The sequence below is a fragment of the Babylonia areolata genome, chromosome 3, assembly GCF_041734735.1.
Source record: "Babylonia areolata isolate BAREFJ2019XMU chromosome 3, ASM4173473v1, whole genome shotgun sequence".
Taxonomy (NCBI): Eukaryota; Metazoa; Mollusca; class Gastropoda; order Neogastropoda; family Buccinidae; genus Babylonia; species Babylonia areolata.
This window is the reverse complement of record NC_134878.1, coordinates 17,735,764-17,753,230: the sequence shown is the minus strand read 5'-3', so window position 1 is coordinate 17,753,230 and position 17,467 is coordinate 17,735,764. Positions and strand designations below refer to the sequence as shown.

Below are 17,467 nucleotides of genomic sequence, written 5' to 3'. Positions count from 1 at the left end.
TCTCTCTCTCTCTCTCTCACACACACACACACACACACACACACACACACATACACACACACACAACACACACACAAGCGCGCACGCGGCGCGGCGGTTCGGGTCAAGTAATGAAAATCAACCTGCACTAATGAGCGGCCATCAGCAAAGAAATATAGACAGACAGATAGATAGATAGATGATAGATTAATGCATGAACTAATTTACCATGGAAGACAATGGAGACAAACTCAGAAAAAGATAACGGGAGGAGGGGGAGAGCGGTAGTAACCAACAACACAGCAGCAATCCATGCCAAGGGGACGGGCAGCAGCAGCAGGAGCAGTACAGCTAAACATAGAAAGAAGCAACAGGACCGCTGATTCAGCGCTGAGTCAGAGACTTCGTTACACACAGGGTCACGGTCCCCCTCCGTCTGTCTGTCTCTGTCTCTGTGTGAGACCCAAACGGGGTCATCCTCCCCAACCAACCCTCTCTGTTCCTCTCCGCTCCAGTGACGGGCCGCCAGACGGGGGCTGCGAACGGGATGAACGTGCCACGCGACAACCGAAATTCTGAACAAAGAGCGATGCCAGACTGCGAACTCATCATCAGTCACAGACACTCGCAGCACGCGTCAGAGCTGCTAGCACCCAGACAGATCCGTGGAAGTTCGCTGAACTTTTAAGCCAGAAGTCACAGGGCAGGAGTGATGTCTGTGTGTGTTGGGGGGGGGGGGGGGGGCGGGGGGAGGAGGAGGGGGAGGGGGTAGAGAGGGCGGCTGGGGGGGGGGGGGGGGAACTCGGGTGGAAGTGGGGGGGTAACAATGACAGGGACTAGGGAACCGACACAGCTGTTGGCTGCGTTTGTCAGATTTCTGCGACGTCGCCGTCGGTGGCAGTGACAGACAGTCCTGATAAAAAGAGCACGACCTCCCCTTTTCGGTCGTTGACATTATTCGGCAGTCACGAGCTGGTCGGTCATGATGCTAGAGAGCTGCTGCTGCTGCTGCAGCGCCGCTGTCACTAGGCTCTGGTCTCACAAAGATGGCCACCGGAGACAGCGAGATAGAAAAAAAAAGAAAGAAAAACCGCTGCGCCCTCTGTGGTGATCAAGTAACCTCAAGGTTTCTGAAAAACATTCAACTGTGAAAACTGATACTTGAACAAGATACCTTTTCGATCACCAGTATATGGGACGGGGCATGTATATAAACAAAAGTCGTCGTTCTATCTGAAAACAGGAGATTAATTTAAGTCAATGATGTAACAACTCAGTACGGCCCGCAGATTTGTTCACTGATGCCATGGGTACCGATCGAATAGTTCCCAAGACAGCACAGCATACATTCGTGACGAATAAATCATGTAGGCTGTCACAATGTAACCGAGTTGGAAGAATATTGCATTAGCCTAAGTGGTGGTGTAATGCGTCAGTCGGTAGTAATCACTGACCTATAAACACGATCTCAGTGGTAGTTATGCGTGAGTCGTGTGTGTGTGTGGGGAGGGGGGGAGGGGGGGCCGTCGGGAGGGGGAGGGGTATGTAACAGTGTGTGTGTGTGTGTGTGACAGCGTGTGTGTGTGACAGCGTGTGTGTGTGTGCGTGCACGCAGTGGGTGCGTGTGTATTATGTGTGTGTATGTATGTGTGTGTGTGTGTGTGTGTGTGTGTGTGAGCGCGCGCGCTCGTCTCGTTGTCAAGCTTTACTGCTTTTATGGAAGTTCCAGCGTGCAGTTATATTACGAGGTGAAGTGTCTCCCGTGTTGTGATGTCGTTCACCACTCAGCGGCCACATGGACTGAAGACAATTTGCTAACAAGCCACACATGCTTTTCTTTGTTCCTATCCACCGTATGAAGATCGCCCACACTGATGAGTGTCCATGTGGCACTGGACCCCAGACCCCTGAACACATCCTCCAACACTGCCCAACCCATGAAGCTCTACGGCGTCAAACCTGGCCAGGGGGCACAGAGCTACAGGCGCAGCTTTGGGGAGACCGCCACGACCTGGAGAAGACCGTGGGTTACATCGTGGCGACAGGGGTGACCGTCTGACGCAGCCAAAACATCGAACGCAGAAGAAGAAGAAGTTCCTATCCTCCCTTCAATTAGTCCCTGGCTAACCGATGCCTCTCTCTCTCTCTCTCTCTCTCTCACACACACACACACACACACACACACACTTACATCACCACAAACATGAATGTTCATGTTCTGTGCATAATTGAAAGGTTTGGCAGGGACAATACGTCCCACTATATTTATGGCCAAGCCATGACCAAGTTACTATCAATTAATAACTTACCTAGATCAAACTCGAATCGATCCAGCAACACGCGCCCTGACATGAAGGACTGTGTCAATAACTGTCCTGATCAACCAACAATCCATCACCATACTGATCTAATTACTACCATCAATCAATTGCCCAGATCACATGATCAATCAATGCCCCGCAGGTCGATCAACATGAGATGGTCGGCAGTCCGGGGATCGATCATCCTTTGTGGACGGATTACGTGAGTTGCTCTGGGTTTTCCAAATATTGACATCGACTGCCGGCTGAACCGTGCACACACGTGAGAGAGAGAGAGAGAGAGAGAGAGAGAGAGAGAGAGAGAGAGAGAGAGAGAGAGAAAGGGGGAGTGAAGGGGTGAGGTGGGGTCGAGGGGGACGGGGATGCGGAGGAGGGCGAAGATGCAAGGGATATAGAGAGAGCTATGAGAGGGCGAATGAGGAGAGAAAGAGCGTGTGCATTTTCGTATGCATGACAACTTATTGGCAGTTTCGGGTCGTTTGTCTATTCGAATTCGTATGCTGCCGAACCTAAAAACAAAATCTTTTATAAAAAGCACTGCTGCTTCGTTCTCTTTCTGTCTCAGTTTTCTGTGCTCATGAAGTGCAGCTACCACGTGCACTCGTTTCTGAAACTGTGTTTTGTTTTGTTTTGTTCTTTTGCTACCGTTTTTACCACCGCCGTTCATGCATCCCCAATTAATTTCCAAGGCCAGATACATAACGAGCAATACAACGGAAAAAAAACCGAAAAAAAACCCAACCCCAAAAAACGATTCAAAGAATGCGATTAAAAATGGCGGAAAGTGAGAACGGGGAAAACCAGTCATCCAAAGACGAAATGTCTTTCAATCCTGAATGACCTTGTTGACAGCAATGACTAATCTTAGTAGGGAGCTGTGACAACCCTCACTGCTATATATTAATGGCAATCTTCAACACAACACTGGCCACTAAAAACACGTTAAGGCTCTTCACTCCCTGCTCGCCACTTTTTCTTCTCAGTCACAATCAATCGATTCGAAGGTGTGCGACTTTTCACTCAAGGATTTAAAAAAAAAAAAAAAAAAGGAGAAAGGAAAACAAAATTCAATGCAGCGTTGATCGACCGGACGGTGCATGGCTCACAGCCGCACCACACGTGTTGGTTGGCCCAACTGTGCAAACAACCTGATCTGCAATGTGACGCCTGTACCACCGCCTTGGGATAACTAGTTGCATTCAGGTTTGACGTCCTCAACCGCCCTTCAGGGACCCGATCAAAAGGGGGCAAGCTAAGCGTGGCAGAAAGGATCTTGTCGTGACACAACGCTGACATCATCACGACAATGCGTTCAACATGGCAGTCAGAAGGACGATTTCCATACCACAGCCCCAGTGCTCGAGCGGTCTCGTTCCCGGAGAAGTCACTGCCAATGGGCTACTTTTATTCGAAAAGTCCGACTTTAAGCGGTGTTGTCAAGCGCCGTATATGGGAAATTGCAGTCAGTGTGGAGTCCTAATACCTTGAAATGATTACTGGGGACAGGGACAGGGATCCACCTGATACCTTCCATTATAAACATCCACGACAATGAATAACCGATACCTCCCATTAATCAAGAAGACATAAATTACAATGTAACATTTTTTCTTCTTCAAAAACTTGAATAATAACAAAAAACGATGAGGAATACAGAGATTACCGTGAAATATTTCCTCAAACACTGAACACAAAGAACAAAGATTACAGTAAGACATTTCCTCAAACCCGCTGAATGAATGAAGACGACCAAGAAGATAAGATATTACAACGTGACTTGTTTTTTGTTTTGTTTTTTTGAAGGCTTATATTTGGAACCAGAAATCTATGCCGCATACGATATGAAAGATTACACAGAGCAGATGTGTGGCCTAACTGTCCGGTACCCCATGTTTCACTGCACTGCACGGAGTCGCGATCATGTCTGCCGGGTGTGTCAGTCCCCACTGTGCTGTCATCACGGATAGGATGGACGATAAAGTGAAGAGAGGGAGAGGAGAGCAGGGGTTAGAAACACTGAAAAAGACTGATAATAAGAGAGAGGAAGACGGTAAGAGGTAGGACGGGAGGGAGCGTGACAGAAACACAGCGAGAGAGAGAGAAGAGAGAGAGGTTGATGAAGGGAGAGAGAGAGAGAAGAGAGACAAAGACACACACACACAGACAGAAAGAGAGAGACACACGCAGAAAGCGAGAGTAAAAACAACTTTACACCAGAGATAATTATATATCACTATATAATTATATATATATATATATATATATAACACTTTACACCACAGATAATTATATATGAATACACATATATAAATTTAAAACTATCACATCATGTGTACTCACAGATAATTCACTATCCGTAATACTCGGTATGACTAAACAAGTCACTATAGCAGTGAGACTGGAAATGACAGGTCCACCTCAATAACTGTGCGCGTCATCAGATTTATCACTGCCGGGACTAGACATGTACCTCAGATTCATTAACTTAACACTAATAACAGATTCATAAACATTTAAAGCCTAAATCGTTATGCTCAATAAGGAGAGGATTAGACAGGTCATTAACGTTTCTTTATTTTCCTTGCGCCCTGCTCATCTTCACTGACTTCAGCGTTTGCTGTTGGTTTAACTCTTTCCATACGAACGGCGAAAGAGACGACGTTAACAGCGTTTCACCCCAATTACCATCATCAAAATATTGCAAGCGGAAGGCTCTTATACTGAAGACTTGAATGTTGACAAAGAATACCACAATTCTGACGACGGAAGCTAAATGTTGGGTCATTCAGACACCCAGTGGATATCCGAGGGGTCTGTGTAGAGGAGAAGAGAGGACTGGCCGTACTGAGTGAGTTAACTTCATCAATGTACCACTACCAGAGATTATTGTACCTTCTGTCTTGTACTGCAGTACTTTTCGTCACAACAGATTTATCCCCACTTCAATGACAACGTTGAGACGATGGTAGCTATTTTGATTTTGTTTTTATTGCTGGTTATACTGATGTCTTTGCCAGGAACATATGCTGATGGCCATAGTATTAAAAAAAAATTCTCTCAAATGGACATGCCAAACTGGACCGACCGGGCCGGACTACAACTACCGTACCAAACCTTGGGTTATTTAGTTAGTTGTGGGATTTAGTCTACGCTCTGACAACCACATTATCGCTGGTTGATGGCCTGTGGTAACGTGGCAACGACCCGTCAACTTCCCAGGCCCAGTCTTTGCATCGACAGTGTCGCAGCACAGTTTATCGACTCTACCTGTCCGTGTTCCTCTCCATAAATCTCCCCACCCCCAAACCCAGCCCCCAGCCCCCGACACGCACACAACGTCCATCGTTCGATCTGAACTCTGTACTATAAACTGAAGACAGTAACAGTACAGGCTGAGGGGTCAGGAAAGGAAGAGACCGGCAGGTTGTCAGCACGTGCACCGGAAGGTCGAAATAGGTCAGGGGATTATGATAAGACGTTTCTTATCGCTCGCCCCTCGCTGTGGACGTTTGGACGGATGGACACACAGACTCTCTCTCTCTCTCTCCTCTCTCTCTCTCTCTCTCTCTCTCTCACACACACACACACACACACACACACTCTCTCTCTCTCTCTCTCTCACACACACACACACACACACACTTTTCAGTCAACCCGAATCGTCGTGTGCTCTTTAAAAAAAAAAAAGAAAAAAAAAGCAAAACTCAGCCGTGCGGTCAGAGCGCTGAACGAATATCCATCTCAAAGGTCTGAGAGATTCGTGCATGGTTCGAATCCCGGCGGTGGGTTAAGAGTGAACAATTTCCCCACCCCCCAATCATATACACTATCATGTACACCCGAATCATCCATAATTTCGTAGGTATTTTCTAAAATACTTAGCGGGATAATACAACATAATGTACTGGTAATCACAGACGGAGGCACTTGACACACTCATTTTATATTACAGGCTAACTATGGCGCTATACACACTATGATAATAACTGTCAATAACTGGCACAATGATGTATCTCGTTCAAAAGATAACCGGACCCCACACGAATATATCGGTGATGACTGAAGTTACCATCAGGCGTTATCACGGATAACGGAAGCTCTCGGTTCAATGAAAAATAAAACAAAACATAACACTGAAAACAAAACAAAAACAAACAAACAAACAAACAAAACAAAACAAAAAACCCACCTGTGGTGCACGAACGTATCAGCTGCAAAACAAAACAATTATTATTATTTTTTTTTAATGACAAAAATAAAAACATCACACCAGGGATCAGACTTCCTACCATTTCAAAGCACGTACACACGTACATGCGCGAGCACTGACAAACAAACAAATAAACCAACACCCACACACCAACACCCCCCCCACACACACACACACCCCCCCACACCCCCCTCGCCCCGCCCCCCCCCCCACACACACACATATACCCCCCCCCCCCACACACACACACACCCCACGCCCCCCTACCCCCCACCCACCCACCCACCACCACCACCACCGCCATTCACAGTCTCAAAGACGCGGCACATAACATATCGGTGATCAACTCATCCAACCTCCCCCATCCCTCCTTTTCTTCCTTTATCTGCAGGCTCTTTGCCCCGACTCTCTAACCACCCCCACCACCAAGTCATAGGTTCTGAGCATAGTGTAGGCTGACCAGGAATAGAACCATTTATCGCCTTAGATAAACAGAGGTGGAGTTTGCAATGGGGAGACACAAGTGAGCAGCAAGTGCAAACAGCGCCACTCTCTAGTCTCTCTGCAAGTCACTTGACATTTTGTGCCCCACTCACTGTCAGCCAAGTCCTGGGGACGCGTTAAAACGTCAGGACAGCAACCCTTAAAACACATAGACAGCCAAACAGCGCCCCTTAGACACAAACATCTACGTTGACGTGTTTATGCCCCTGGACAGCAACCCTTATATTACACAGACAGCCAAACCGACAGTGCCACTTAGACACAAACATCTACGTTGACGTGTCCGAGTATACCACAGGACAGCAATCCTTAAAATACATAGACAGCCAAACAGCGCCCCTTAGACACAAACATCTACGCTGACGCGTTTAACACCACCAAACAGCAACACTTGAAATACATACACCCAAACAGCGCCCCTTAGTAGACATGTATGTTGCTGGGTTTAACTCTCTTAGTACGGCCAGTCCTCTCTTCTCCTCTACACAGACCCCTCGGATGTCCAGTGGGTGTCTGAATGACCCAACCTTTAGCTTCCGTCGTCAGAATTGTGGTATCTTTGTCAACATTCACCTCTTCAGTATAAGAGCCTTCCGCTTGCAATATTTTGATGATGATAATTGGGCTGAAACGCTGTTAACGTCGTCTCTTTCGCGGGCCGTTCGTATGGAGAGAGTTAACACCCCGAATAGGCTTCTTTTTCTTTCTTTTCGGTTTTTTTTTTTTAATTTTTAATAGCGATCCTTAAAACATAAAGACATCCAAACAGCGCCAATTACTAGACAGACATCTACGACGACGCGTTTAACATCCTCAGACAGCAATTATTCAAAATAAACAGACAGCCAAATACTCGCGCCCCTCAGACACAATCATCTAAATTGACGCGTTCAACACCCTAAGTCAAAAACCTTACAATACACAGGCAGCTGTCGCCAATTAACGCCCCTACTACAGACAGACACACACTATTTTACGCGGACGCGTTTAAAAACATCACCAAACAGCAATCCTTAAAATAAATAGGCAGCCAGATAGCGCCCTTAAACACAGACATCCACGACGACTCGTTCAACACCCCCAGCCAAAAACCTTGCAATACACAGACAGTCAAACATCGCCCCTACACACACACATTTACGTGGACGCGTTTCAAGACATCACCAAACAGCTATCCTTAAAATATGCAGACAACCAAACAGCGTCCCTTAGTAGAGACACACATCTACATTGACGTGTTTTAGCTCTCCCGGGCTCTCCCTGACAGACAGCAACCCTAAAAATAAACAGCCAGCCAAACGCCCGTTAGATGCATATGAACGTTGACATTGGGAGTAAGGTTATCGGTCACGCCACGTCATATATAAAAGTACCGCAAGTATTCTTTGTCAGGCTTGGAAAGGGTAATGTCACCATTACAAGTGTACACACACACACACACACACACACAGTGTGTGTGTGTGTGTGTGTGTACGTGCGTGCGCATAAAAAAGAATGCGGTGTGTCTATGTACACCAGGCTTTTGCACGCCGCTTGCGATGCAGTTTGTGTGTGTGTGTGTGTGTGTGTGTGTGTGTGTGTGTGTGTGTGTGTGTGTGTTTTGTTGCATGTTTATTTGTAAATACCTAAAATGAATATATCATAATCATGTACTATATAGCTATATGTCCATGTACCATATGTCCACGATGCTTGTAATGTATATCAATTATTTAACTTGTGTATCTGCGCAAATTCGTACAAATGAGCGCGCACGCGTGCAAGCGTACGTCTACGCGTGTGCGGTGTTACCAGTTCTTTCGTGTCCACATCCTGCTAGCAGCGATGTCAGTGTGCGTCCTTTCGGTTTCATCAAATCGGTGCAGACTCAGGATGTCGTTGCCCTCCTTCCTTCCCCTCTTTCTTCCTTCATCACGCAGCCCTCCAGTCAAACCATGTTGCATATACATACATACACACACCACACACACACACACACACACATATATATATATATATATAGTTGTATCCCAGCCGTCAATAAAAGGACCATTTCAAAGGCTGAGCTCTCCTGTCCAGCCACCTACTCACAGAAAAAGAACGAATGAAAGGAAAAAAGAAAGGAAGGAAAAAGAAAGAAAGAAAAGAAGGAAGAAAGAAAGGAAAGAGGAAATAAACAAAGGAAGAACGAAAGGAAAGAGGAAATAACAAAGGAAGAGAGAATGAAAGAAAAGAAAGAACGAAAAGAAGGAAGAAAGAAAGAATGAAAGCTGGAAAGAAAGGAAGAAAGAAGGAAAGAAAGAAAGAAAGCCGGAAAGAAAGGAAGAAAGAAATAATGAAAGAAAGAAAAAAAAGAACGAAGGAAAAGAAGGGAGAAAGGAAGGAAGAAAGAAAAGAAGAAGGAAAGAAAGAAAGGAAAGAATGGAGAAAGGAAGGAAGAAAGAAAAGAAGAAGGAAAGAAAGAAAGAAAAGAAGGGAGAAAGGAAAGAAGGGAGAAAGGAAGGAAGAAAGAAAAGAAGAAGGAAAGAAAGAAAGAAAAGAAGGGAGAAAGGAAAGAAGGGAGAAAGGAAAGAAGGAAGAAAGAAAGAAAGGAACACGTGAGACATAAATACACAAACAAACGAGTGTTTTAACGTCAAGCCGACCACAAACCACCCAGACAGATAGAGCGAGTCACACGATATCCATGAGAACCTCACACACATGGCCCACAGGTTGTTACAAGGATCAAGAGAGCAGGTCCCGTATATATATGTCTGTCTATATCTGTGTGCGCTGACATCCAGCACACTATGACGTGAGTCTTGCCAACATTTATCTCCACAGACATTCCTCAAACCGACACAGTTCTGCTGTAGTTTGCAAGGTATACACATGTACGCAGATCTGTTAATGCGCCCACGCGTACCACACACACTGACATACAAACATACATACACCCCCACCCCCCTTGAACACCACACTCACAGAATCTCTCTCTCTCCCACACACACACACATACATACACACCTTGAACACCACACTCTCAGATTCCCTCTCTCTTTCTGTCTCTCTCTTTAGTTCACACACACACACACACACACACACACACACACACACACACACACACACACTGTCACACACATGCTTAGCATATACACTGTAATCTCCCCACACGCACACTTAAAATTATGGACGAAGTACTCACATAACACAAGAAGTGAACATTAAAAGAAAAGAAAAAAAAGTTTAAACCAACCAAAGTGGAAAACGACCCCAAAACTAACATATACAGCAAGAATACGCATATTATCAATCTCCCATTGGAGTATCCAGCCCGACTGTAAATTCGTGTCCATTCGCGAATCCTAGTTCTGTTATGTACACACTGCATGTGCTTTCCTCAGTATGGCCCAACTACAATATATCATTATGGCCTTGGTTGCTTCATTGTGAGCACAGATAAACCTTTAAAAAACAAAAAAAAAAACACCTTCCCTTTACAAATGTGGCGGCTTTCTGATGTTTTGTCGATACAGGCTGTGTTAAATGAAAGGTTTTAACTTTCTCGTTCTAGTGTATATATATATATATATATATATATATATATATATATATACAGGAATTTAATACTGATACATATATATATATATATATATAAGGAATAGACTGAATTATGATGTTCCTGTTGCTGGTTTCACTTGTTTTTATTTGCATACGTATAATGTTTATATCGCCGTTTGTTTTATTTTGTTGTTCTCTTTTGTATGTATGTAAGTATATATATATGTATATATATATATATATATATATATATATATATATATACATATGCATACATACATATATATATATATATATATATAATGAGAGAGAGAGAGAGAGTACACAACATAATGTTTCATTTCCATAACACCCAATCGTCCATCACTGTATTTGTTTAGTCACTTAACACTACCCTTAGATACCCAATACTTAGTAAATAAAGAATCTCGGAGTCAGAACCCCACGTGTCATGTCCCACCATGCAGGTGATAATATGACAATCAGAATAAAAGGCTGTGTCTGTGTGACTTTAAACCTACCAAAATGTATAGTACTAATACGCACACACACTCAGCACGGCCACAAGCGCTCGCTCGCTCACACACACACACACACACACACACAAGGCAGGAAACGAACCTTCCTTTGGTTACCAATGGCCTGGGGCGAACAAAGGCAAAACAAAATCGACGAACCAGGAACTGACGCTACGTTTTATGTATGGGTGGACGTCAGCTGAGCAGGGACAGAAATAGACATGAACACAACCTGTTACCGGAGTTTCCCCCCCTCGTTTGGCCTCCTACCTGTTCGCGATTTTTTTTTTTTTTTTTTTTTTTTCTAAACGCTGTCAAGCTTTCACACACCTTAATTCTCGCCCCCGTCTTTCCCCCAACATGCAGCCCCGCCCTTGAGTGTCTGTATCTTTGAGTGTCTGTACCTTTGAGTGTCTGTCCCTTTGAGTGTCTGTACGTTTTTGCTGTGTGACTTGTGTACTAAAGCTCGCTCTGGGCTGCGTTCCCATCTCCCGAGTCACTGCATTATGTCTACATCGTTCGCGATAGCCGTGAATAAAAAGAAGAAAATACAGCGAGAATGTTCTCTCTCTCTCTCTCTCTCTCACACACACACACACACACACACACACACACACACACACACGCCATGTGTGTGTGTGTGTGTGTGTGTGTGTGTGTGTGTGTGTGTGTGTGTGTGTGAGAGAGAGAGAGAGAGAGAGAGAGAGAGAGACCGGAGATACTCCCCGCCCTTGTACCCTGGCGCAAGGGTCATGTTATGACGCAACTTCACATGGAGAAACACAATTTACAACACGCATAGTTACACACACACACACACACACACATTCGAATAAGGGTCGAAATCCTTACAAAAAACTACGACGTATGACAAATCATTTTTCAGGGTTTACATACATTATTTTTGTTTTAGACGTGAGACAGAGACAGACAGACAGCGCTTTTTTTTTTTTTTTTTTACATCCTGTGACAGCCTGAAACACAAGCTGATGTGCACACGATTTTTCACACAACAGAACTGAATGGAGCACAGACTTGCAATCACCGAAGGGCGCGCTGTGACCTAACGCCCACCGCCGTGACACTGACCCGAAAGTTACTCGAACTCAGCACGGAAACGGTTACAGGTGGGACGACACACCTGCCTCAGTGTCCCAAGTCAGTCCCGCTCAAAACCTCACCGCCTGACTCAAAATACCGTCTCCCTACTCAAACTCTCACCTTTGTAAGCTGGGCAGACTTCACACAAACTGAAACGAGAAAGCAAGACGGCGTTGACAAACTTTAGAAATTCCGACACATTCGGCAACCGGTCGCCTACCAAACCAAAACACACCATGCAGACTGCCAGTCCAAATATAGCAATAACTGCTTTCGTCAACTCAAACGAACAGCGGATTTTGTGTTGTATTGACTGAACAATGTTGCTCGAATGTTCAACTCAATGAAAACTTGGGTAAAAATGATCAACTCACCTTCTGAACGCACAGAAAATACGGAAAAGAACACCTTGATGTAAATACCCTGCCAATCTCCAGCCGTCCCAAAACCTGTCCCACGAAAGCAGTGGAGTGTCGTCTGCACTGGTCTGTCTGCTCGCGCACACCTGAACACGGCGCATGCTGACACAACCTTTTGCTTGTTTCGGTTTTCCGTCCTTCGTCACATAACTTGCTCCATTTGTGGAAGAAGACGGATTGAATCGCCGGTGGTACATAAAAATGATGTATTTTCTCATTTGATACTGTTAAACAGTTTGCTGGTGTTTACACAGGACACGAAGACAAAGTTTTCATATGTGCATTGGCCTATACATCGTGTGACTGACGTTAAAAGGCGATAATAATCACCATGCAATAGAATGAAGAGAATATTTTGCAGATTATCTCGTATTTGGTTTGAGTATACCGTACATTGTTCTCTGTTTGAATGTAAGTTTTCACTCGCATTCCATACAATGTGAACATAGACATTATAGATAGGAAGAGCCAGAAAGACACGACAGATGGACAGATTGACTTTTGCATACATACTTCATGCACAGTAATAAGCGCATACTAGTATCTTTTATAAACAAATGCAAAGATTCTCAGTGCCGGAAAACAGTTCTATTTCAGGTTTTCAGCCACACCTGACACCAGCCTAACACAGCAAGAACTTCATAGTCTCCGGGCCATAAGCTTCGAAAAACTTCCACACTTGCGAAAGAAAAAAAACAACAACAAAAAACACGGGTCATCACCTATCACAGTCATTCTATAAACGACATATGTTTTTCTTACTCTCGTGTTATTACTAATTATTTTCAACCCTGATATAAACTTTGGGCAATAGACCGTTTTCTAGCGGTCTAACATCTCTTGTAGCTTAAAAGAATTCTAAGTGATATACGAACAGGCACGATACAAGCCAGTTTTTTTCCCCCAATAATCTTAATTCCTTGTAACTTAATTCATTCTGAGACCCGAGTATTCACAGTGATACAAAAGTAGCGATGTGTTACTGATTTGTTCAGAACGGACAGGATGACTTCAGGCCAGTGTATCGTAGTCAGCTTGTAGAAAATGAGGATGGTGTGTGTGTGTGTGTGTGTGTGTGTGTGTGTGTGTGTGCGTGCGTTCGTGCGTGTGTGTGTGTGTGTGTGTGTGTGTGTGTGTGTGTGTGCGTGCATGCGTGCGTGCGTTTGTCTGTATGTATGTTTGTATGTGTGTCACGTGTGTGGCAGTGTCTTTCTGTATGTGTGTGTGTGTGTGTGTGTGTGTGTGTGTCTGCACGATGTGTCTGTGTGTCTGTCTGTGTGTCTGTCTGTGTCTATGTCTGTGTGTGTCAGTGTGTGTCTGTGTCTATGTCTGTCTGTCTGTGTGTGTGTCTGTGTGTGCGCCCGGAAATGTGTGTTGATCAATTGTCATCTACCTTTTAGCCCTATACACAGGTCTGCTTAAACGCCTCTTGGTAAAGAAACAGTACTGACACTAAGACATGCATTATTTAACAAATCTATAGTTTTCCAGGCATGAACATATCATTCAACTGAAAAATAAAATAAAATCCAATGTGGGTAACCTCAAATACCTACCCACTATGCCACCATTCACAAGACCCAACAGGTACACTTCGACGGGCCTGTTCGACACTGAAGGCTTCGTTCGGGTTATTCCGTGTCCACACGAAACCATCCGATTTGGATTCCCGTTAACTCGGTTGTCTTCGTGACTTCAAACCCAAGTTGTAATCTGTGAATATATTATTTTCCGTACTTCCCTTATTTCTATCACGAACACAAACGACAGAAAGAAGACTGCAGTGGAATACAAACTTCAACTGCGTTCATGCAGCGCACGTGCAACTGAAGTGATTTATTCATGGAAACTAATTAACATGCTGGTATGATAATTAGGTACACAAAAACTTTATGATTGTACGCTTACAAATAAAGAGCCCACAAATGCACGCACTAAACTTTGCATATTCGCAACTAGTGCCCAGTGCACATGTACAGCTTCACAGGTATACGTACAGCCAAAGAGTCAACTTCAATCGTAATCTCCATCGTCTGTCAGGTGTGCATGTCTGTCTATCCGTCTGCCTGCCTGCGTGGCCCACTGAAGTGAATGTAAAGCACCGTGGAATACTAAACGACGTCCGTGTTTTTCAATGTACGATTTTGGACACACAGAATAGGACATAAATAAATGATCAGATCAATAGAGAGACACAGTATCAGTATCAGTAGCTCAAGGAGGCGTCACTGCGTTCGGACAAATCCAGCTACACCACATCTGCCAAGCAGATGCCTGACCAGCAGCGTAACCCAACGTGCTTAGTCAGGCCTTGAGAAAAAAAAGAAAGAAAAAAAAAGAAAGAAAAAAAAAGAAGTAAAAAAAGAAAAAGAAAAAAAGAATAAAATAAATTTTTAAAAATAATTAAAAAAATGAATAAATAAATAAAATGAAATAAAATGAAATAGAATAAAATAAATAAAAATAAAAAATAAAATAAAATAAATGAAAATAAAATAATAATAATAATAATAATAATAATAATGATAATAATAATAATAAATAAAAATATAATAAAATAAAATGAAATAAAATAACAAAACAAAACAAATAAAATATAAATAAATTAAATAAATAAATAGATAAAGAGACGTAAAGAGAGACACAAACCAAATGAGGTATACAGTTTCCTAATGAAACTCCAACTTTTCACCATAACCTTATTCGTTCTAAAACATGTTGCTATTGAAAAAAAAAAAAAAAAAAAAAAAAGTTGCGTGGCCCACATGGGGGTCGAACCCACGACCTCCGCGTTATCAGCACGGCGCTCTAACCAACTGAGCTAATGGGCCCCACGACTGTAATACTCGCATTGTGCCACTCTACAGGTAACGCTTGCCCGGTCGGTACCAACGTGATACAGGTATTATTCTATGTGTCATGTCTCAAGTCCATGCTTGTGTTGGGAATGTCGTCCGTAACAACACAATCATGGCAATAAAATTTTAAATAACTTTACAGTACTGACCATTCTATTTATGTCCTCAGTTGTACAGCGGCTATACTACACAACACTGTGTAGTGTAGCGGAGTAGTGTAGTGGAATGGAGTGGAGTGGAGTAGAGTGTAGTGGAGTGTAGTGGAGTGTGGTGCAGTGTAATGTGGTGTTGACACACGTGGTGTGGTGTGGTGTGGCCGGTGTGGTGTCACGATAGTGTGGTGTGGTGTATTGTGGCCGGTGTGGTGTCACGGTAGTGTGGTGTGGTGTATTGTGGTGTGGTGTCACGGTAGTGTGGTGTGGTGTATTGTGGTGTGGTGTGGTGTGAGTTGTGTGGTGTGGTGTGGTATGGTGTGGTGTGGTATGGTGTGGTCGGTGTAGTGCGGTGCGGTGCGGCCGTGTGGTGTGGTGTGGTGTGGTGTAGTGTCACTGACGGTAGTGTAGTGTATTGTGGTGTGATGTGGTGTAGTGCGGTGCAGTGCGGTGCGGTGCCGTGCGGTGTGGTGTGGTGTCACGGTAGTGTGGTGTGGTGTGGTGTAATGCGGTGCGGTGTGGTGTGGTGCGGTGCGGTGCGGTGCGGTGCGGTGTGGTGTGGTGTCAGTGGTGTGGTGTGGTGTAGTGCGGTGCGGTGTGGTGTAGTGCGGTGCGGTGTAGTGCGGTGCGGTGTGGTGTGGTGCGGTGCGGTGCGGTGTGGTGTGGTGCGGTGTGGTGTGGTGTGGTGCGGTGTGGTGTAGTGCGGTGTAGTGCGGTGCGGTGTGGTGTGGTGCGGTGCGGTGTAGTGCGGTGCGGTGTGGTGTGGTGCGGTGTCGGTGTCACTGGTGTGGTGTGGTGTAGTGCGGTGCGGTGCGGTGTGGTGTAGTGCGGTGTGGTGTGGTTTGGTGTGGTGTGGTTTGGTGTGGTGTGGTGTAGTGCGGTGCGGTGCGGTGTGGTGTAGTGCGGTGTGGTGTGGTTTGGTGTGGTGTGGTTTGGTGTGGTGTGGTGTAGTGCGGTGCGGTGCGGTGCGGTGTGGTGTGGTGTGGTGTGGTTTGGTGTGGTGTGGTTTGGTGTGGTGTGGTGTAGTGCGGTGCGGTGCGGTGTGGTGTGGTGTGGTGTGGTGTGGTTTGGTGTGGTGTGGTTTGGTGTGGTGTGGTGTAGTGCGGTGCGGTGCGGTGTGGTGTAGTGCGGTGCGGTGCGGTGTGGTGTGGTATGGTGTGGTGTTGTGCGGTGTCAGTGGTTTGGTGTGGTGTGGTGTAGTGCGGTGCGGTGCGGTGCGGTGCGGTACGGTGTGGTGTGGTGTAGTGCGGTGCGGTGTGGTGTGGTGTGGTGTGGTGCGGTGTGGTGTGGTGTGGTGTGGTTTGGTGTGGTGTGGTGTCAGTGGTTTGGTGTGGTGTGGTGTAGTGCGGTGCGGTGCGGTGCGGTACGGTGTGGTGTGGTGTAGTGCGGTGCGGTGCGGTGCGGTACGGTGTGGTGTGGTGTAGTGCGGTGCGGTGTGGTGTGGTGTGGTGCGGTGTGGTGCGGTGTGGTGTGGTGTCAGTGGTTTGGTGTGGTGTGGTGTAGTGCGGTGCGGTGCGGTGTGGTGTGGTGTAGTGCGGTGCGGTGTGGTGTGGTGTGGTGTAGTGCGGTGCGGTGCGGTGTGGTGTGGTATGGTGTGGTGTTGTGCGGTGCGGTGTGGTGCGGTGTGGTGTGGTGTCACGGTAATGCGGTGTGTTGTGGTGTGGTGTGGTGTGGTGTGGTGTGGTGTGGTATAGAGTAGCGTATAGTGTGGTATATCTCACACACACACACACACACACACACACACACACACACTTGCACACACACAGACACACAGACACAGACACAGACACACAGACACACACACATACACACACACACAGACACACACACAGACACACACACACACACAGCGCGCGCTATGCTCTCACTACACCATCTCG

General features: G+C 45.5%; 1 protein-coding gene and 1 non-coding gene across 2 annotated transcripts in view; both read right to left on the bottom strand.

Moving 5' to 3' along the window:
* LOC143279792 (serine/threonine-protein kinase PLK1-like) overlaps positions 1–12,651 on the bottom strand; it is a 97,417-nt gene extending 84,766 nt beyond the window's left edge. The window contains exon 1 of the mRNA XM_076583967.1: positions 12,530–12,651. The gene's annotated coding sequence lies outside the window, so the exon portion shown is untranslated. The remainder of the gene's footprint in view (positions 1–12,529) is intronic.
* A 2,680-nt stretch (positions 12,652–15,331) lies between these two features.
* Positions 15,332–15,405, bottom strand: Trnai-gau (transfer RNA isoleucine (anticodon GAU)). Its single transcript has one exon. It is a non-coding gene; the product is annotated as a tRNA-Ile (tRNA).
* Between the last annotated feature and the right edge of the window lie 2,062 nt (positions 15,406–17,467).